The sequence below is a fragment of the Nycticebus coucang genome, chromosome Y, assembly GCF_027406575.1.
Source record: "Nycticebus coucang isolate mNycCou1 chromosome Y, mNycCou1.pri, whole genome shotgun sequence".
Lineage (NCBI taxonomy): Eukaryota > Metazoa > Chordata > Mammalia > Primates > Lorisidae > Nycticebus > Nycticebus coucang.
In genome coordinates this window covers 14,913,690-14,936,748 of record NC_069805.1, presented here as the reverse complement: position 1 = coordinate 14,936,748, position 23,059 = coordinate 14,913,690, and the positions used below count along the sequence as shown (strand labels likewise).

Genomic DNA, 23,059 nt, shown 5'->3' with positions numbered 1-23,059 from the left:
CACTAGCTGCATTCAGAGAACAGGAGACATCCTGCTCCTAACAAAGGTAGGCACTCGTGCAGGGAGTCTGGTGGGTGTCATCCAGGTGCTGTTGACTGGCAGAAGCCTGGTGTCCTTCATTCGGTGAGGCCTGTAGGACTGCACTCATTGCCTCTTCTTCCTGGGTCTCCATGTTGAGCCTAGAGGGATAAAGAACACAGTTAAATCCACAGGGATGTGACCCCAGGTGCCCAGAACGTCCTGAATAGAGGCATTCAGGACAGTCACAGATAGCAAGGACGTGCCCTCAAAGAGAAAGAAAAAGGATCCTTCTTCAATGTAGGAGGGATGTGGACACCTCAAGGGCAGTAGTGAAAGAGGATCAAGTGTTCAGTGTACTGGCCCAGACAAGGGGCTGGTGAAGAAGGGGACCCAACTGTCCCCTGTGGTACAGAGTTGATGGCCAGCACTCATAGAGCATCACAGAGGGCTCAGCCCCATTCAGGAACAGTGCTGTACATACCCACAGAAGCAAAGTGAACACAAGCTCTCTGCATTGTCTATTCATGAGCTCTTGGATCTTCCTGGACTCTTGCTACCAATGATGACATGATGCAGGTATTTTTGTGTGGTTACAATCCTTGCTCTAAAATCCCTTCCAGAGGGAGAGAAAGGATGGTGGACTGAAGCCAGCTTTCCACAGAGGCTCCCATCCAGAAGGAAAGTTAAGGGACAAAAATTTAGTAAGTGTACTGGTGGATTCGAACTGTACCAAGAGACAAGGTTGAAGAATGCACATCAACACCACTGAGGCAAGCTGTGATCACAAGGACTCAAACAAAAGGTACAAAATCCATCACCAAGCAGACAGGAGTCCCCCTCCCCCATGAGACCGGTTCAAAAGCCCCACAATTAAACAAATGGGCAGAAATTAAAGGCCCTCCCACTACACTCCACAGGAGAGACCTTCTAAAAACTGGACCTACCTCCCCTACTAGGGTGCCATGGTGTTCTTCTGCCAGGCATAAAACTGTATAAAACTTTAAATATCCTTTTCCTTCAACCCTGAACTCCCAACACCTGCCCCCACTCACACTGAGGTCTGGAGACCTGTCCCCCATTAGTTCGGATTCTTGAGTGATTTATCAAGGTGAGTGGACAGTCCCCAAGATGCAAATGGTCAGCACTAACTCTGGGGCATGCGAGTGAGGACAGGGCACTCGGCTGAGGGGAGTCACTACTCGGTGGCACTTCCATGTGGCACGGTGCAGCATCCCTCCTTGAGCAACAATACGGCCAGACATAAACATGAGTAAAACTGTAGCTTCACCATTTCCAGTGCTGAGCTCCCAGCACTCCCCCTAACTTTCACTCGGGGGTCGGGGCATGCCCCCCAGGAGTCCAGATTCTTGGGAGATCTCTCGAGGGGTGTTGACAGAGCATAAACTGTGGCTGGTCAGTGCTGACTCTGGAGTGCCAAACAGAGGAGAAAAGGAGTCGGCTGGCTGCCCACACCAGAGTGGCAGTTCCTGGAGGCAGATCAACAGCTGTTTTTCTTTAACAGCAAAACGGCTCAATTCTGGATATTCTAAAGCCACACTCCCTGTCTCACTGGGCAACCAGTGGAGGCCACCAGTGAGCAAAGGATTTCCCTGATGCTGCTCACAAACCCTGGAAGCATCCAGGGCAGGGCCTACTCAGAGAGGTAATCGGACACAAACCTCCAGCAACAAAGACGTTTGAACTCAAAACAGCATGTTTTCTGCAGGCGATTTTAGCAGAAACAGAGACAGAATCCCGCAAAGTTGTCTGTTCTATTCTGATCTGTTAGCAACATCAATCAGGGATGGGGCTAAGCCTGGGCACCCTCCCACCACCTGCATAAAGCACTAAAAGATGTCAGGCACCATCTCCTCCTGCTAGATAGCAGCGGACTGCAGGGGCCTGACAAATTTCCTTGAGATTCAGGCAGGTGCAAACCCCTGGAGTATCTGTTCACTACAGACAACTGATTTAGCCATCCGCAGAGATACAAGTGACTGGGTCTGACGGAGGGGCAAAGTGGGGAAGGAGACATCAACCTTCCCAGACTGATCTATTTGCTAGGTGGCTCTTCCTGACTCCATGCAATGCTGGAGTAAGCCATATCAGAGTAGTCACCAGACACCGGTGATCCAGTTCGCAGAGACCTCTTGAAATCTCCCACCTGAGACAGGCGCCCATTGAGACAATGGATTAGGACCTTTTGAACGGAACTAATAGACCGAGGATTTTTCAGGCAGTGCCCTGGGTATGCAGTTGTAGGAAGGTTTTATTTTCCTTTTCCAATTGGTGCCAGAGGTGGGCGGGTGCGGTGACTTAATTGCTGGTTTTTCCACACAGCTGAGAATTCAAGCCAGAGTAAATGTTACAATGGGATCAAACAGAAACCAGCTGAAAACAAGACAGAATCACTTACCCACACCACACAAGACGGCCCCAGTTTCTCAGGCCACAACTCTGTACAGGCCCGCGATAAAGCCAAAGGGGAAAAAAATCAAAGGGAGTAAAACAATTATGGGGTAGTATCAGTGAAAAAACTCTGGTAACATGAATAACCAGAATAGATCAACCCCCCAAACAAAAGATACGGCAGATGTGATTGAAGATCCCATTCATAAACAACTGGCTGAGATGTCAGAAATTGAATTCAGAATTTGGATTGCAGACAAGATTAATAAAATGGAATTAGGAATTCGAGGAGAAATTCAAAACTTTTCTCAAGAATTTAACAAATTTAAAGACAAAAGCACCAAAGACTTAGACACACTGAAGCAAGAATTTACAGCCCTCAAAGATATGAAAAATACAGTAGAATCCCTCAGCAACAGAATGGAGCAAGCAGAGGAAAGGATTTCTGACATTGAAGATAAAGTCTTCAAACGCTCCCAATCTCTCAAAGAGGAAGAGAAATGGAGAGCAAAAACATATCATTCCCTCAGAGAACTCTGGAATAATTCGAAGAAGTGCAATATACAAATAATTGGAATTTCTGAGAATGATGAAGTGGAATTGATGGGCACAGAGGCCCTTCTGCATGAAATTGTGAAAGACAATTTTCCAGAAATGCCTAGAGAATCTGAAATTCAAAAGCAGACAGCTTTAGAATCCCAGAACGATTCAACCCCAATAAGTCATCCCCCAGGCATATCATAATTACATTCATTAAAGTTAATATGAAGGAGAAGATTCTCAAAGCAGCCTGGGGAAAGTAAACCAGTACATACAAAGGGAAGAATATTAGAACTGCACATCTCTCTGCTGAAACTTTTCAAGCCAGAAAAGGGTGGTCATCGACTTTTAATCTCCTAAAGCAAAATAAATCTCAACCCAGGATCTTGTATTCAGCTAAACTGAGTTTCTTTTATGATAAAGAAATTAAATACTTCAATGACATTCATATGTTGAAAAAATTTGCCATAAGTAAACCAGCACTTCAGGATATTCTCAGACCTATCCTCCACAATGACCAACCCAATCCTATACCACAAAAGTAAACTCACTAAGAAACTTCAGATCAAACTACAACTTCCAAACTGGCAAAAGGATTAAAAATGTTCACTGGACTTTTGAAAAATTGGATACCCAAAATTCCACCAGACTTAATAATACTCTCCATTAATGTGAACAGCTTTAACTGTCCTCTAAAAAGGCATAGGTTAGCTGACTGGATATAAAAACTCAAGCCAGATATTTATTACATACAAGAGTCACATCGTAACTTAAAAGACAAATACAGACTCAGGGTGAAAAGATGGTCATCCAAATTTCAGGTAAATGGTAATCAAAAAAAAGCAGATGTTGCGATTTTATTTGCAGATACAGTAGGCTTCAAAACAACAAAAGTAAGGAAGAACAAGAATGGTCACTTCATATTTGTTAAGGATAATACTTAATATGATGAGATCTCAATTATTAATATCTATGCATCCAACCAGAATGCACCTCAATTTATAAGAGAAACTCTAACAGACATGAGTAACTTGATTTCCTCCAGCTCCATAATAGGTGAAGATTTCAACACTCTTTTGGCAGTGTTGAAAACATCATCCAGCAAGACTCTGAGCAAGAAATCTTAGATTTAAACCTAACCATCCAATATTTAGATTTAGCAGACATCTACAGAACATTTCATCCCTCCAAAAATGAATACACATACTTCTCATCAGCCCATGTGACTTAGTCCAAAATTTAACATGTTATAGGTCAAAAGTCTAACCTCAGTAAATTTAAAGGAATAGAAATTATTCCTTGCATCTTCTCGGACCATCATGGAATAAAACTTGAACTGAGTAACAAAGGAATCTACATACACATACAAAAACAGGGAAGTTAAATAACCTTATGCTGAATGATAGCTGGGTCAGAGATGAGATTAAGAAATATATCGCCAATTTTTTGGAACAAAATGACAATTAAGATACAAACTATCAGAACCTCTGGGACAGTGCAAAGGCAGTTCTAAGAGGGAAATTTATAGCACTGCAAGCCTTCCTCAAGAGAACGGAAAGAGAGGAAGTTAACAACTTAATGGGACATCTCAAGAAACTGGAAAAGGAAGAACATTCCAACCCCAAACCCAGTAGAAGAAAAGAAATAACCAAAATTAGAGCAGAATTAAATGAAATTGAAAACAAAAGAATAATCCAACAGATCAATAAATCAAAAAGCTGGTTTTTTGAAAAGGTCAATAAAATAGATAAACCTCTGGCCAACCTAATAAGAGAAAAAAGAGTAAAATCTATAATGTCATCAACCAGAAACAACAAAGAAGAAATAACAACAGACACGTCAGAAAACCAAAAATCCTTAATGAACATTACAAGCAATTTATTCTCAGAAATATTACAATCTCAAGGAAATTGACCGATACTTGGAAGCACATCACCCTCCGAATACCAGTCAGAATCAAGTGAAAATACTGAACAAGCCCATGTAAAGTACAGAAATAGCATCAACTATACAAAACCTCCCTAAAAAGAAAAGTCTGGGACCATATGTTTACAAGTCAGAATTCTACCAAACCCTTAAAGAGGAATTGGGAGCTATATTACTTAACCTGTTCCAAAAGGTAGAAAAAGAAGGAAGACTACCCAACACATTCTATGAAGCAAACATCATCCTGATCCCCAAACCCAGAAAAGACCCAACAAGAAAAGAAAATTATAGACCAATATCACTAATGAATATAGATGCAAAAATATTCACCAAGATCCTAACAAACAGAATCCAGCAACGCATCAAACAAATTATACATCATGACCAAGTCGGTTTTATCCCAGGGTCTCCAGGCTGGTTCAATAAATGTAAAGCTATACATGTAATTCAGCACATAAACAAATTAAAAAACAAAGACCATATAGTTCTCTCAATAGATTCAGAAAAAGCTTTTGATAATATCCAGCATCCCTTCATGATCAGAACACTCAAAAAAATTGGTCTTGAAGGGACTTTTCTTAAACTGATAGACGCCATCTACAGCAAACCAACAGCCAATATCATATTGAATGAAGTTAAATTGGAATCATTTCCACTCAGATCAGGAACCAGACAAGGCTGTCCATTGTCTCCATTGTTTTTTAACATTGTAATGGAAGTTGTAGCCACCACAATTAGGGAAGAAAAGGCAATCAATGGTATCCACATAGGGTCAGAAGAGATCAAACTTTCGCTCTTCGCAGATGATATGATTGTGTATCTGGAAAACAGTAGGACTCTAGTACAAAACTCCTAGAAGTGATCAAGGAATACAGCAGCATCTCAGGTTACAAAATCAACAATCATAAATTGGTAGCCTTTATATACACCAACAATAGTCAAGTTGAAAAAGCAGTTAAGGACTTTATCCCATTCACAGTAGTGCCAAAGAAGATGAAATATTTGGGAATTTACCTAACAAAAGACGTGGAAGATCTCTATAAAGAGAAATATGAAACTCTAGGAAAAGAAATAGCTGAAAATGTTAACAAATTGAAAAACATACCATGTTCATGGCTGGGAAGAATCAACATTATGAAAATATCCATACTACCAAAAGCAATATATAATTTCAACGCACTCCCTATTAAAGCTCGGCCATCATACTTTAAAGATCTTGAAAAAACAATACGTTTTATATGGAATCAGAAAGAACCTCGAATAGACAAGACATTACTCAGAAATTAAAACAAAACAGGAGGAATCATGCTAACAGACCTCAGACTTTACTACAAATTGATAGTGATCAAAACAGCATGGTATTTGCACAAAAACAGAGAAGTAGATATCTGGAACAGAATAGAGAACCAAGAGATGAATCCAGCTACTTACCGTTATTTGATCTTTGACAAGCCAATTAAAAACATTCAGTGGGAAAAAGATTCCCTATTTAACAAATGGTGCTGGGTGAACTGGCTGGCAACCTGCAGAAGACTGAAATTGGATCCACACCTTTCACCATTAACTAAGACACACTCTCACTGGATCAAAGATTTTAACTTAAGACATGAAACTATAAAAATACTAGAGAAGAGTGCAGGGAAAACCCTTGAATAAATAGGTCTGGGCGAGTATTTTATGAGGCGGACCCCCTGGGCAATTGAAGCAGCTTCAAAAATACACTACTGGGACTTGATCAAACTAAAAAACTTCTGAACAGCCAAGAACACAGTATGTAAAGCAAGCAAACAGTCCACAGAATGGGAGAAGATATTTGCATGTTATATCTCCGAGAAAGGTTTAATAACCAGAATCCACAGAGTACTCAAACTCATAATGCATTCTTGCATTAGCAAGAAAAAACAAGGGATCCCATCACAGGTTGGGCAAGGGATTTGAAGAGAAACTTCTCCGAAGAAGACAGGTGCACAGCCTTCAGACATATGAAAAAATGCTCATCATCTTAATCATCAGAGAAATGCAAATCAAAACTACTTTGAGATATCATCTAACTCCAGTGAGACTAGCCTATATCACAAAATCCCAAGACTAGATATGTTGGTGTGGATTTGGAGAAAAGGGAACACTTCTGCACTGCTAGTGGGAATGCACATTAATACATTCCTTTTGGAAAGTTATATGGAGAACACTCAGAGATCTATAAATAGAGCTGCCATTCAGTCCTGTAATTGTTCTGCTGGGCATATACCCAGAAGACCAAAAATCACAACATGACAAAGATATTTGTACCAGAATGTTTATTGCAGCCCAATTCATTATTGCTAAGTCATGAAAAAAGCCCAAGTGCCCATCGATCCACGAATGGATTAATAAATTGTGGTATATGTACACCATGGAATATTATGCAGCCTTAAAAAAAGATGGAGACTTTACCTCTTTCATGTTTACATGGTTGGAGCTGGAACATCTTATTAGTAAAGTATCTCAAAATGGAAGAAAAAGTACCCAATGTATTCAGCCCTACTTTGAAACTAATTTGGGGCTTTCACATGAAAGCTATAACCCAGTTACAACCTAAAAATAGGGTGAAGTGGGAAAGGGAGGATAGGGAGGGGGGTGCTGGGTAAAGGGAGGGGGATTGGTGGGATTAAACCTGTGGTGCATCTTACAGGATTATTTGTGAAACTTGGTAAATGTAGAATGTAAATGTCTTGGCACTGTAAATGAGATAATGCCAGGAATGCTATGTTAACCATTGTGATGAAAATGTGTCAAATGGTCTATGAAGTGAGTGTATGATGCCCCATGATCATATTAATGTGCACAGCTATGATTCAATAAAAAAATAAATAAATAAAATTAAAAAAAGAAAAGAAAAGTGAAGCCTCATAAAAAATAGAAAAAAAGAATTAACAAAAAAATAAAGAAATAAAAATAAAATTAATTCCCTTCCAACTGATATGCAGACAGCAGGTGATCATGTCATCCTGAGAGCAGCCACAGAGGCATAGATGGTGGGACCTCAAAAATCTCTAAGCCTGATTTCTTCTTTGTCATTGAGAAATCTCTTGAAGGCAGTCAACAACCTCATTTGTTGAAAAACAAAGAAGCAGTTTTCCCTCAGTTTAGTGAAAATTATCAAGAAACGAGTAAGTTGGCATGGACATATGCATGGAATACTCTTGCTACTTTAGACTTCTGGGAGTGTTCAATGTGGCCCCTCCTTATATGTTACCCATCCTCATCCAGGTCCTGCTTATTCATTGGTACCTGGGGGCTGGGGACTCTTCTTCCTTCTTGTCCTTCTCATGTTTATTATTCTCTGCATATAAAGTCAGAAAAATCCAGTCATATCTTGAGTCACTGCACATCACTCCCTGCAAACACAGTGTATCTGGGCAGAGAGACATAAAGACCTGTGTATGATGTCAGGACTCACTGATGGAACAATAGCACACATCTCCTATTTTGAATTTCAATAATTGTCCTGATCTGTTTTCTGATCCACCAGATAAGGCATAAAACTTTTTTTTTTTTTAATGGAGACAGAGTCTCACCTTCTCTCTGTTGTTAGAGTGCCGTGGCATCAAAGCTCATGACAACCTCAAACTGTTGGGCTCAAGAAATGCTCTAGCCTAACTCTCCTGAGTAGCTGGGACCACAGGTGCTTCAATATTGTTTGTGACCATGGTGGGAAAGTCATCTAAGAAGTTAAAAAAGTATTGTATTTTCCATTCTACAGAATACCTGGAGGGATCTCAGTAATTTTTATGTGACATCAGATTGTCAGAAATCATCACTCCTGTCCTCATCAATAGGAAAAGCCTGAACAAACTTGACATCAACAATTCTCACATCCTTGAGAGAAAATGAATTCACAGGGCTACCTGGTACACACACTGGATGTGGAGACATGTTAACACAGAAAATGTTGACTTCGTAGGAGGGAATAGCAGCACTTGTAAAGACATGGGCCATTATTAATCCTAAGGTGTAATAGACTAATTGCTGAAGGATTAGTCTCCAGACATTTGAGAAATAAACTAAAAGGTTGCAGTTATATGAGTACCCAAACACACGGGGCATTTACCACCTGAAACCAACCATTTTCTCATGGTGAAGTTTAGAGAAAAATCTATTAATTTCTTCAGTGGTAGGATTGTGGTATTATACATTTTAAATGTAGCAAGACCATGCTGCTTTGCTCACAAGTCCTGCTCTCAGAACAGAAGTTTGCACTAGACTTAACCCATGTGACTTTACAAGACCCTAAAAGACATGCAGGGAAGAGAATAGCCAACATCTGCCCATCTAATATCCTTCGATCTTCCAAGCAGAATGGGTTGGAAGGAAATTCTGACTTGTTAGTGTCACAGCTGAGAGACACAGACTCAGTGAGAGACTGAGCCCTGGCCCTGAGACTGGGGAATGCCTTGCCTTCTTCCACATGATCTGGACATCAGTAGGACTGGCTTGCAATAACAGGAGAAAGTGACTTAAAGAACTGCAAGTTTATTCCTTATGGATTGAGAACTGTGTGGGAAAAAAAAAAAGACAGCAGGGAACAAAAACATTACTATCAGAGAAAATGACAGACTCTGACACCTATGGAAACTGTAAACAGAAACACAAACAAGAACCTTGTAAGACAGACAAAAGTTTTCACACCAAACATCTCTTCACCTACATTTCAACTACCCAGAAATCATGTCTGACTTTTAACAAAATAATTAAATGACATGACAGAAGATAAAACACAGTTTGAAGAGATGCAGTAAACATTAGAACTAGACTCAGATGTGGGAAATATTTGGAAATATCACATCAGGAATTTAAAGCAGCCCTTGTCAAAAATGCTCAGGGCTTTAGTGGGGAATGTGTGCAACATTGAAGAACAAATGGAAAGAGAAGTAGATGGATGGAAACTTTAAGCATAAGTTCAAAAGAAATCCTAGAAATAAAAACACTTTAACAGAAAGAGAAAATGACCTTGATGGACTCAGTGAACTTGACATGTTTGTAGAGATCTTCACTGAGCTTGAGGAAATAGTAATTCAATTTTTCAAAGATGAAATACAATGGGAAATAAAGGAATAGGAACAAAAATATTTAAGAATTATGAGATAATTATTTAAGTCTAAAATGTGCATATTTGGAACATCAGAAGGGAAAGAGCAAAAAAATAAATAAAAGAGAAGCAGTATTCATGATAATTGAAATTCTTACCTTGGCAAAAAAGTAAAAATCTGTACAGAAACTTTATTGTTGGGATACAGTAAAAGCTGTGCTTAGAAAGAAATGTATAATATTGAATGAAGGTAAAATAAAACTTTTTCTTTTTCTTTTTTTTTAATATTTCTTATTTATTTATTTATTTTGTGCATTTTTTGACCGGGGCTGTGTTTGAACCCATGACCTCTGGCATATGGGGCCAGTGTCTACACCTTGAGACACAGGTGCCACCCCATCTTTAATTTTTCTTAAATTTAAATGATCTAACAGTTAACACTGTGTTTAAAATAATGATAGCAATGCTGTATTCAGTGATCCTACTTGACTGGTAAGTGAAATGAAGTCACAGCAAAACTATTATGGATGGGAATTCAGAATACTCCATTATAAATAGAATTACTAGGCTCAGCACCCTTAGCACAGTGGTTATGGTGCAAGCCACATGCACTGAGGCTGGCAGGTTTGAGCCCAACCTGGACCTGGTAAACAACAATTTCACTGCCATAAGAAAATAACCAAGCATGTGGCAGGTGCCTGTAGTCCCAGACACTTGGGAGGCTGAGGCAAGAGAATTGATTAAGCCCAAGACTTTGAGGTTGCTGAGAGCTGTGACACCATGGCACTCTACCAAGGGCAACATAGTGACACCAAGTCTCAAGAAATAAATAAAATAAAATAAAATAAAATAAAATAAAATAAAATAAAATAAAATAAAATATAAGAAAATAAATAAAGTGACTTTTACCCTTGAAGCAACATAGTGTAAGGTGAAAAATAGCTCAGATTAGATGTAAATCAATATTGTGATGTCAAGGGTGACTACTACCCATAAGAATATAATTAAATAAATATTTACCTGACAGGCCAGGAGATGAGACAATATACAATCATGTGAAATTCTCTTTCCATTTGAGAAAACCAGAAAAGGAAAAAAAGAGGGAAGAGTTGAAAACAAACCAACATTAAGAAAACCAGAAAAGAGGAGTACATATAAAATAGTTTTAAATATGGTAAATATTAACCAAATTATGCATATAAAATTTAGTTTAATGGTCCAAAAATCCCAATTGAAAAATACCACTAAATTAGACAGGGTCTATGTTGTCTTCAATAAGCCCATTTGAATTAATATATCAGAGGTACACTAAAAGAAAAGAATGAAGAATGTTATACCATATTAACACTAATTGAAAGAATGTTCTACTAGCAATGATTTTAGACCTAGCAGATTTCACTTCAGTAAAACAATTTGCAGAGATAATTAGAACTATTACATAATGGAAGGGGATTAAATCTCTAAGAAGATAAAGGGGTGAATGTGTGTGTGTTCCCCATGAAAGAATATCAAAGTATTTGTGGCAAAAAGAGAATTGCATTAAGTGCAAGAGTTCACTATGACAATTGGAAAATTCACCACCACTCTATCGGTGACTGAAAGATCCAGCAAGTATGTGCTCGCTTCGGCAGCACATATACTAAAATTGGAACGATACAGAGAAGATTAGCATGGCCCCTGCGCAAGGATGACACGCAAATTCGTGAAGCGTTCCATATTTAAAAAAAAAAAAAAATTAAAAAAAAAAAGATCCAGCAAGTAGAATATCAGTAAGTAGATAGTTGAACTGAATAACATCATCATCAGCTGGATAGAAATGACATGTACAGAACTATTCAACCCACAACACATATTCTTTCAAAACTCACATGAAACAGTCACCAAGATGGACACCATTTCAGCCGTGAATCATACCTCAAGAAATTAAAACCAGAAAACATAGCAAATATGCCCTTGGAATACAGTGGATAAAAACTAGGAGTTAGAAACAGAAAATATAGCTGGGAAATACTCAAATATTTGCAAATTAGACAAATCACTTCTACTGGGTCAATGAGGAAATCTTAGAATAAATTTTAAATTATTTGAAATAAATAAAAATGAAAATACAACTATTCAAAAATCCTTGGATACAGCAAAAGCTGTGCTAGAGGTAAACATATGACAGTGGATCCATGTCGAGAAAAAATATCTAAAATTGATCATATAGGCATCCTGTATAGGATGCTGAAAAGGAAGAACAAATCAAGTCCAAAGGAGTCATAAAAAATCATTAACAATACAACAGACTCAATCATATTAAAATCAAAGACATCAGTGCACAAAATCACAAAACCAGAAGCTGGTTCCTTAAGAGCTCAGTATAATTCCTAAAACTCTATTGAAGATACAAAGAAAGGAGGAGAGAGGACACAAACAGCTATCCTGAGAAATGATATAGTGACTTTTCCTGTAGATCTTCAGGCAGAAAAGGATAGTAAAAATTAAAAACGAAGACTTCCTAATTCATATTATCAGAGGAACATTACACTAATACTAAGACTAGAAAAGATGTAACAAATGAACATACAAGGCCAGTACGTGGGAGCAGAAATTCTCAGTAAATCCTTACCAAATGGAATCCAACCATGTATGAAAAGAAGTTCACATCACCACGAAACAATCACACCCCACAAGCCTAGTAGTGAGGGGTGAAGCAAAATTCAAAATTCAAACAATCTACCACATCAACTGACTATGGAAGGCAAGCTTTTCCTCATACACGTACTAGGAGAAAGGGCATTTGACAAAATCCAATACTTCCTCACAGTAAAAAGTCTCAACAAAGTGAATTACAAGAAACATCCTCAATACAGGTATCCTCAATACAGGTATCAACAGGTATCTGTAACACCAGGATCACTGGTGAGACTCTATGTGCTGTCCCCCAAAAGTCAGGAACACAGGAAGGACATCTACTCTCACCACTGGTGCTGAAAACGATGTTAAAAGGTCAGGATACTTTCATAAGACAAGGAAAGCAAATAAAGAGTAACATCTCTGTAAAAAATCCCAAAAAATCAGCAAAGAGAGCAACGAAAAACAACTTTTGGAACGAACCAGCTATTTGCATCAAGGTTGAAGGGTACAGAGTTAATCTACACAACGATTACTTAGATATCAACAAACAACATCTGGGATTTGAAATTAACACCCAATGCCATTTACATGAGCATGTAAATTATATTTTTAAGTAGGACCTGGTAAAATATTTACAAAAGCATATGAGGAAAAACATGGCTGAACCTCAAAAACAATCTATGTCTATGGGGAGATACCCACGTGGGTGGATATGGAGACTCAACATTGACAAGAGATCAGTTTTTCCAGGGGTCCTCAAACTTCGGCCCGTGGGCCACATGAGGCAGTGTGATTGTATTTGTTCCCATTTTGTTTTTTTAAATTCAAAATAAGATATGTGCAGTTTGTTCATAGGTTTTCTTTCTTTCTTTCTTTTTTTTTTTTTAACTATAGTACGGCCACCAAATGGTCTGAGGGACAGTGAATTGGTGCCCTTTTAAAAAGTTTGAGGACGCCTGATCTAGACACTACATTAACTATTATTGTATTACCAGAAGTCATATTGTAGATATCAACACATTGATTGTGAAAGTTATATGCACAGTAACAGGACCTCAATTGCAGAATAAAATTTTGAAGGGGAAAAATGACAAAGGACTGATTGCACCCAATTTAAGAATTGCCATGTATCTATAGTAGTCAAGACAGGGTGGACAATGATAGAACTGACCATTGGATCAGTGGAACAGAGAGCCCAGAGGCTGAGCCACACAGACAAAGTCAACTGACCTTTGCCAAAGGCATGAAAGCTATTCATGAACAAAAATTCATCTTTTCAACAAAAGATGGTGGAACAGGGAACCTTCCCATGTAAGAAATGAATTTAGACACAGATTTACACTTTTCCTGTAACTTAAGTCAATATGGATCAGAGACATGGATGGGGGTGGTGGCTCATACCTGTAATCCTAGCCCTTTTGGAGCCAAGGTGAGTGCACTGCTTGAGCTCAAGTGTCAGAGGCTAGCCAGAGCAAGACTGAGACCCTATATCTAATAACAACAACAACAAAAAAAAAGAGAGCGAGAGAGAGAGAGAGAAAATACCTGGTTGTGGTGGCACATGCCTGTAATCCCAGGTACTTGTGAGGCTGAGTCAAAAGAATTGCTCAAGCCCAAGTGATTGAAGTGAAGTTGCTGTGAGGTATGATACCAGAACACTCTACCCATTGCGGCAGAGTGAGACTTTGTCTCAAAAAATGCTTGTATGTGTGTGTGTATCTAAGTCCGTATCTAGATGGATCATAGACCTAAATATTAAATAAAAATTATCATATTTCAAATAACTCATCCCTATTAACTCCTCAACCATAGCAAATTAACAGACTTGTTGTAACTATACTATGGGAAATTGCCTCAGGAGAGCTTCCAGGGTAAGGCAATGTTCCCAGCACTGGCTGCTACTCCATAGGTCCCTTCATACACCCTCTTTGTCTTCACTGAGGTGTATTCATGAATATTCCATTCCTACACATTGTGATCCTGTTACATGTGATTCAATTTTACAGATAAGGACCCAGAAATTCATCAAGAATATACCCAACACAGCCTCTCAGGCTATAAAGACAGCACTCAGGTCAGGCCAGAGCATGAACCTGTCATTTCTAGGTCATGACTGCTGTCCCCCTACCAAGGTGACCTGTCACACCCTCCTGCTATACCCAGAATGGAGGCTGTGTCCTTACCCACAGGCCATGGTGCCCAGGGGGAAGCACTGAATTGGGACAATAGGAGCTCACTGAGACCATTTCTGCCCTCTTTGCCCACTGACCAGCCCAGATCCTGTCATGACCTCAAAAGTGACCTACAAACCTGGACATCTGGTTAAAGAGACACATTCGAAGTGCAGTGCCTTGTGAGCGAGGCACTTTACATCAGCTCAGAGTGGTGAGGGCCTGTGGCTGCTTTACCTGGGCTGAGCAAGCCGGCAAGGCATTAGGCCAGCCTGCGCCCTGCAGCCAGCAGACAATGGAGGCCCGTGAACAATGTATTATACGGGCTCTGGCAGAGATTTAAGTGGGAATGTTCCAGGAAGCATTACAAATGCAATCCTGGCACATCTTTGGGGACTTGCTCTGGCAAGGAAAGAGAGGAATGTGTGAGGAAAGTCCCTCAGTGTCCGGGAGTGCTCCCGTGAGAGTCCTGGACTTTCCCTTCATGGTTGGACTGGAAACACAACCTCACAAAGATCTGTGGCCAGGCCCAGCTGGGGCTGATTCCTAGAATGAAAGAACACAAGGGATAGGGGGATGATGTTCTCCAGGGAAAACAATCAGAAGCCACATTCAGTGCAGAGTTGACTGCAGCTCAGAGTAAATGGGATGGTAAATATGCAACACTGTTAAGTTTTAATTGTGTGACTGGAAGGTGTACGAGTGCAATTGGGTTCCATGGACACACTACACAGAATGAACTCTGGGCTTGGAGTGTCTCCATCCTCTGAATGCACATTTTGACTACACTAAATGCTGCTGAGTTGCTCACTAGCCTTCTTTAAAATTTTGTTCTGTTAATTTTCCTTAATAATTATTATTTGAAAAGAGAAAACATTTCTCTGACCAACAATTGTAGACTATTTGTTTTGCTCACTTGTTTTATTACTGTCAATTCACCACATGCCTACGGTGTCTGTTCTTCCAAACCCCTGCCCAGGGGAGCTCTGAGCTGTCCTAGCTGAGACACCCACTTCAGGGACTCCCACACCTTCCCACCTGCCGGCCGCACTCGGCCCCTCACGTGAGCTGGGCAGTGAGAGCTGAGTCCTCCGCCTGCTTTTCCTCTTCCACATTTACCTTCTCCCCAAGCACAGCCTCAAGAATACCCTTGAATTTTTCACCTTCTGAGGAAAGACAGATACACCTGCCTCAGTGGGAGACTGACATGCGGCTGTGGTCACTGCTACTTGGGAGGACACAGGGTCCATCTCCAGGACTAAACTTTCTGCAATACCAGGTTCTGCTGGGGTGAATTTATATAACTTTATTTCTCAACCTCACACCCCCATGTGTAACCCCTATTAAACCATGAGGAAAGAGAACCTTAAAGGCACAGGAAGTCACCTGAAAATTTTGAATTGGAACTTAGGACAATTGACATCCCCTAAGGCCTGACCCTGAGTCAGGGGCCACTGGACCAAGCTAAACAGCCTGTAATATAAACTCCATGCTGGAGCATGAGAAGTGATTCCTGAACAGCCAGAAAGGCCCTGAGGATGACAGGACCAAGGGTTCTTTGTGCTGAGAATGTAGAGAGCACATGAGTGTCCTACAGATCAATCATCTTGCCTGGAAACACTGGTGAAAAACTTTAAGTCATTAGATCACAAGGACCTCAGACAAAAATTTCCAAACTCTATGGTGGCCTGAATTAAATGAGAAGGGACAAACTCTGAGCTCAGAGTGTGCACTCCTGACAGACCTGCCATGAGATCTTCACCAGGATTAACTCATGTGCTCCTTATGATCAAAGAAATGGGTCTAAGAAAGCACTGTATAAACAGAGGGAAACTGAGGCACAGAAGGGACCAACAAATTGAACTAGAGCCAGAGACATTTCCAGGGTCACTGCTCTCCATCCTGTGACCTCACCCAGGTCCTCAGCCCTGTTCTGTCTTCTCCTTCCACTTTACAGTTGTTTCATATACTCATATGATGATGACAAGGATGGGTGATGATAAAACCCAGTTTGTCCTTTCCCCAAACCCTTCTCTTCACTTTATAATTTTGACTTTTCTTGTTCAAGTCTTGTCATTTAAAAAAATACCCATTGCTTTGTTTGAAAATAATCTGTAGCATAATAATATAAATTTAGCCTCAGAGGACAAGATTCCTTGTGACCCTGTTGCTGTGCATGTGACCTATTCCCAGGATCCCTCAGTCGCTACAGTTTCTCTTCCTGAGAAGGACAAGGGCTGGCAGTGACCAAGAGAACCAGAGGAAGGGCCCCCTGACTGCTTCTGAGTCACTGGGCTGCTGCTCTCCTATTCGGCCCTGTTCTCACTTGGCCATCACATCTCCAACCTTAGACCTGCAAGGGCCACTTGAACCTACTGGCTGTCCTGGGTCCCTGAAGATTCCCAAGCTCAGGGGACACACAGTGAGGGGAGAGGTTCCCTGACATGCACAGAAACACTATATCCCTGACAGGCATGTTTGAAATGATTCACACAAGCACCAGTGTTCCAGGAGGCAGGATCCCACGCACAGGGTCAGCCCTCCTCATGGAGTCACTCAGGATCCACAGCGTATGTTGGGAGCACACTCCTCAGGAAGCTCCTTTAAGAGCTGGGGGTTAGGTCCTGTCACCACCTTCCTCCTATCACCGTGCTCTCCTACTGGGGCTCAACAAACCTTGAATCGAATGGAAGTCTGTCAGTCCCAGAAATTCAGACCCACAATGACGCTACATGACTGTGGGATTGGACACACTACAGACAGGATATTTGACACACCAGTTCAGCTTGTGCCTCCAAATAACAGGCACATCCCAGACTGCTGTGGAACAAACAACTGAGATTGTGACCTGAGTTCCCTTCTGCTCCTCACATGGAACCAGGGTGAAGTCCTCGTGTTTCAGTGTTTCCCTCCTCAGAGAAAATGAAGGTCAAACACCCACTTGTCCCTTTCCAAAAAAAATATTCAGGACAGAATTGTGTCCACTGAGCATCGATTTGTTCAGACAGAAGACATGGGGTCCCTGACACTGAGGAACATGACCCTGCAGGACTTACTATATCACTGTAGCTTGTTGGCCAGGGAGAAGGTCCAGAACCTGCTCTCTCAGGTCCAGAACCTGCTGCCTTCGCTCTGCCAGTTGATCCTGCAGCTCCTTATGTGGTCCCCAGTGGTGACCTCTGCCTTCTGCCTGCACGCAGCGGAGGGCAGGCCTGGCCATGATCCAGTATGGGCTGTAGCGGCACCACCTGGACTGGGGAGAAGAAACCCAAACATAGGATGGGTGAAAAACTAGGGAAATCCAATAGGTTTCATCAGGACTAGGTGATGACAAACATGTCACTCTTAACATACCATTAGGGGCAATCTGATGAAGAGCCTCTTCACCGTTGAACACAATTTGTACCAAGTTTACACAGCTCAAAGCTAAGCTACAGCCATCAGCTCATGTTCTGTGTGAAGTGAGGTAGGCAGAGCCCAGGCTCCAGGTAACAGCCTGCGGTGGCCATAACAGAATTAGAAGGTGGGAGTATCTCGGAACCTGAGGAGCCCCTGCTTTCCAGTTGCCTGGCCTATGCTGATACAGAAGCCACGTGGTCCAATGTGAAGGTCACTTCTGATGGGGACACCCAAGGACAGCCATGATGACAAGTGGTGCATACTTGTCTGATTCCACTACCCAGCCCTTTCCAAGAAATCTCAGCCTATTTCCTATATTCATCCTCACACGTATGAAAATGTCTATGTGGAAACATTTTCTCCACCTGTTTTGTTTTCTTCCAGGTTATTATGTAGTCACCTCAGCATTTCCTTACCATAAGTACTGATCTTAGGATGTTTCCTGAACTGAATACTGTGAAACTCTGTACTGTCCAATGTACATCTCTCCTGCCATTCCTCTCTGCATCTTCCTTCACACCTCCCACTCTGTAAACAGGATAGAAGCACAGTGAGTTTGTAATACTAAGAGAGCAGACACCTATATTTCCATCTGCTTTTGTCCTGCCTTGTGGTCTGCTGCATTCTAGTTTTGTGTTGGCTCCTGTTCTCTCACGAGGGCATCTGCGTGTTCCTCATTACACCTACATCACCTGAGATTTCCCTGCCACCTGTGTCCTTCCACTATGAGGGCTGCTTTGGGTTTTTATTTACCATCACTAAGCACTATATTTCACAGTTTTTACTAAGGGATTTCATTGTACACCTTATGTTCTCTTTACCAGCTGTCACAGACGTGATCATCTATGTTGGGAAGACATGTCAACATGGTGGCAGATTTTAGGTGTTTGGCCATTTCTTCCCCATACTACACAGAACAAGGATCAAGAGCAGGTCCATGGAAACTGCTCCATAGATCATTGTGAACTGACCTGACCTGACAGTGTCACCCAGATGTTGTGTTTCCTTGACTACAAGGAAAAATCAAGATCCTGAGTCTGGGTGATGAGGTTCCACAATGGCCATGTTCAGAGACAGCAGGTGAGGCTGATATGAGAGGGACAGGCAGGCAAACCAGAGGGACCCTCTGAGCCTCCTGGTTACATTGTTTGCTTCCATACTTACTGAGGTCTTATGAGTCTGAGATGGGGAGAACCCCTGTATCCCAGATGTCTGTAGGCCAGCAGGTAGAACCACCTCAGTTGAGGGTGTAATGTGCTCTCATGGGACCTGAACATTCATGTCAAATAGGATAAAGCAGAATTGGTCTACAACTTTTGAACATTTGTCTCTGAAACCTTAAACCATCATCCTGATATGCCATGGATGATATTTGTGTTGACATGTATATCAAGCCTCATGGGCCACTGGGTCCACATTCGCCAAATACTCCTTTGAAAAGGGAATGTTTCTGAGCTGTTTGTTTAGAGCTCTGACATCTCAACCCATTCATATGGTGTAGTTTAACCCAGGAAGACCTCCACTCTGCTTTCTATTATATCACCCTCTCAGACAATCCATGTTATTCTTTGGCCCTAAAGATAGAGTGATTTCCCCACCATATGTATTCCCTTACAGACTTCCCAAACAGGTGACATCAAGAGAGGTGATGGTTCTCTTTGTCATTTGGTGTACACAGCCTTGATTTGGGACACTTGGAGAATGTTTAGGCTCTAAAAGACATCACTTGAGAAAACGCAGTTAATTATCTCTTATTATCTGATACTTTAACCCAATTCATCCATGCATTCTTCACAGCTGCAATTCCTCAGCAAAATCTTGACCATTTTAGGGATCCACTTCCCAACCAGACACTCTTCAAGGGTTTCCACTGTTTCGCTACCCTGCTTTGTTTCTTGTTGCTATAACCCAAGTATCATCTGTGAAACAAAATACAGGGCGGGACCCATACTGACCATCCCATTGGATTCTGGCAGCCAGGACCCTCTCTGCAGGAAACTGTAGGTAGATAGATACAGGTAAAGCTGACCTGAACATACAGGGAGTGTGAAGCCCAGGCCTATCCCTGTTCCTGCTCAGCTGCTTCCTCATCAGCAGGGGAGCCTGTGGTATGAGCTACTGATTTCCCACCCACTGAGCCCCTGGGCTCACTTCAGAGCAGACAACTCTCAGCTCCTTTCAGTGGGATTCGGGGCACCTTCCCCTGATGCCCAGTGCAACCGGCACAGGCTTTACCCACAGGGGTCAGTAACTGCACTCAATGAGCTCAGCTCACTTAGAATCCAGCTCCTACAGATGTGCAGACATTACATTCTACAGAATTTGAGAGGATGCACAGAGGAGGGAAACTAGCAGTGTCATATGTTTCTGTCTCTATGAGGACAGAAATCACTCTGTTCATCAACCATGTGAATATCACATATCCAGGTTTTAGGACTACTTTCCCCACATGTTCACTACAACTTGGAAATTGCTTTATTCCTTGCTATATTCATTTTGATGTGAAATGCAAGAAAAAAATATGAGCTACTGAAATTTTAAAAACACACTCATTACTTAATCTATTTTCATTTGATGAAAAGTTAGTAAAGTACGAGAATCATTTAACTTAGCAGAAAGAGTGAAGAATAGCATAACCTTTCTGGTGGACACAGATTAACAATCCCTGCTATATTTGCCTCCTGAGTTTCCAGAAGGCCATGATGTATTCAGTAGCTACTGACACCAGCAGTTTTCTTGGGTGACCTTGCCAGTGTTCACTTTGAGAGGACCCGGAGGACCGATATGGGTTATATCCTGGGATGTCAGTAAGTTTGTGTCTCGGAAGTCCTAGGCTTTCTCCTAAATCACCCAGGTGAGTTGCCATCAGTCATGCTTGGCCGAATTCAAGTCAGGATAGAGGATACAGAGAAGCCTGAGGTAACCAGGGCAGACCCCACCCCATGGAAGACAGACCATGACAGGGCAATATTTGATCAATTTGGGTGGGAAACATTTCCTAAATCATGAAGCTGAGGATGTTGCCTTGAGGATGAGAAGGAAGACCAACAGAGGGAGAGAAGAAAGGAAAAGGTAATGATTTCAAAGAACATGAAATCAGTGCATATCCAAGAAGCCAGGGGCAGAGCATGATGTCACAGAAGATTAGTCCAGGCTTTGACAGTAACCATGAAACTCCTGCGGGACTGTGCCCAGGTCAATTTCAAAACTGTGTACGGTCAGTTTCTTCCTTTTACTCCTCATTTTCTCACTTTTCAAACAGGAATCTCTATAATCATTACCCTATGTCTGTCCCAGAATTGCATTTGAGAGCATTTATGTGTCTTTAGCTTCACAGATCTATGGATGGAAGGCGACTTCCCAGGGATCAGTGGGTACAAAATATCCTCAAGCACCTCAGGTGTACTTGATGTTGAGGATTTAAGTGGACTTTGGACTTCACTTGTTCAGATGCACTTGACATCCTTTGCCTTTGATTCTGTCATACTTGAAGGTGTAGCACTTTGGGAAGAGTGATTGTATTTTGCATTGGGATGGACATAAATTCCAACCTCTGTTCCAGAGGTCAGAACAATGTAGGCAGAATTCTAAATGGCCTCCAAATGTGCCACACCCCAATTACCAGAACTTCTTCATATAAGTGTACATCACTCTTATCATCATGTCACATGTCCCTGATGATTTTCAGTTGGGGACATGTGTGCATGAGCCAGATGGACTCACAGAACAGTGAGAGAACTTCCGGCCTTTGGTAGTGAAGATGGAGGTGGAGAATCAGAGGGTGAGAAGGAATTGTTGCCCTGTTAACTGCTTCTACATTGGAAAAGGCCAGTGACAATGAATGAGGTGGCCTAGAGAAGCACAGTGTCACTTGTCTGACAGGCAGCTGTGAAAGATGGACTAAGTCCTCCAATCATAAGGAAAGAAATTCTCTCCAAATCTGTAGTGAGTTTGGCATGGCGGCATGACTCTGTATGGAAACATAGGAAGCTGACTTGGAGATCTCAGTCTCTGGAGGCCCTGAGCAGCGGTGCCATTCCAAACTTTCCATCCACCTGGAAGACACCACGTGCATGTTGTTTAAACTCCTGGGTCAGACTAATGGGTCATTCAGCAACAAGAAACTGTATAGAGATGGCTGTTTCTTCTCTCTCATTTTCTATCTTCAGACAGTATGCTAATCCCTGTGGGAGAAACACACACAGGAAAAACACAGCACTCCTCTCATGGGGCTGTTCTTCAACCTGTGGAATGTCAAGTGCACCATGAAGGGCATTTCAGACACTTCAGAATCTTCTCTTCATATTGCCAACCAGCCCTAAGAAAGCATAAGCAAGGTGCCATAGTTAATATCTGGTTAAACTTACTGGAAAATTTTTACCTATCTCTATTTTCTGTGGTCAGTTTTTATTGACTCCTAGAACATCTGAGCTCACCAGACAATCACCTGCCACATCCCCATGTAGGCAAACTGTTCAGGAAGCTCACTGAGGAACATAGTCCTTGAGATCATTCAGTAACGTCACTAAGAAAGCATTTATTCAGCTTTTTTTTTTTTTAACTAGAAATACAGCCAAGTTCCATCTTAAAGTTTCATTTTAATGCAAATTTAAATTTAAAGGCCACACTTTTTCAGGCCCACCTACATATAACTCCTACTGGGGGAGAGTTTTTTTTACTTCACTGCAGCCTATTAGTCTGTAAAAGAATTAAGATCAACACAACTTCAAAACTCTTCTGTGAACTGGCCCCTCACCATGAAATCCAGGTCACTGTGTAATGTCAACAGGCAGTAGCTTCCACCAAGAAAGAGGGAAATGTTAGCTCTGCTGTTTGCCACGGACCGCCCTCTCGGTGGGCTCCAGTCCGAGGGAAAGTAGGGAGAAGGAACGAGGAAGGTTGAGAG

General features: G+C 41.4%; 1 non-coding gene across 1 annotated transcript; it reads left to right on the top strand.

The window, feature by feature from the left end:
- Nucleotides 1-11,579: 11,579 nt before the first annotated feature.
- Nucleotides 11,580-11,686, top strand: LOC128579216 (U6 spliceosomal RNA). The gene has a single exon (XR_008378087.1). It is a non-coding gene; the product is annotated as a U6 spliceosomal RNA (small nuclear RNA).
- Nucleotides 11,687-23,059: the final 11,373 nt, after the last annotated feature.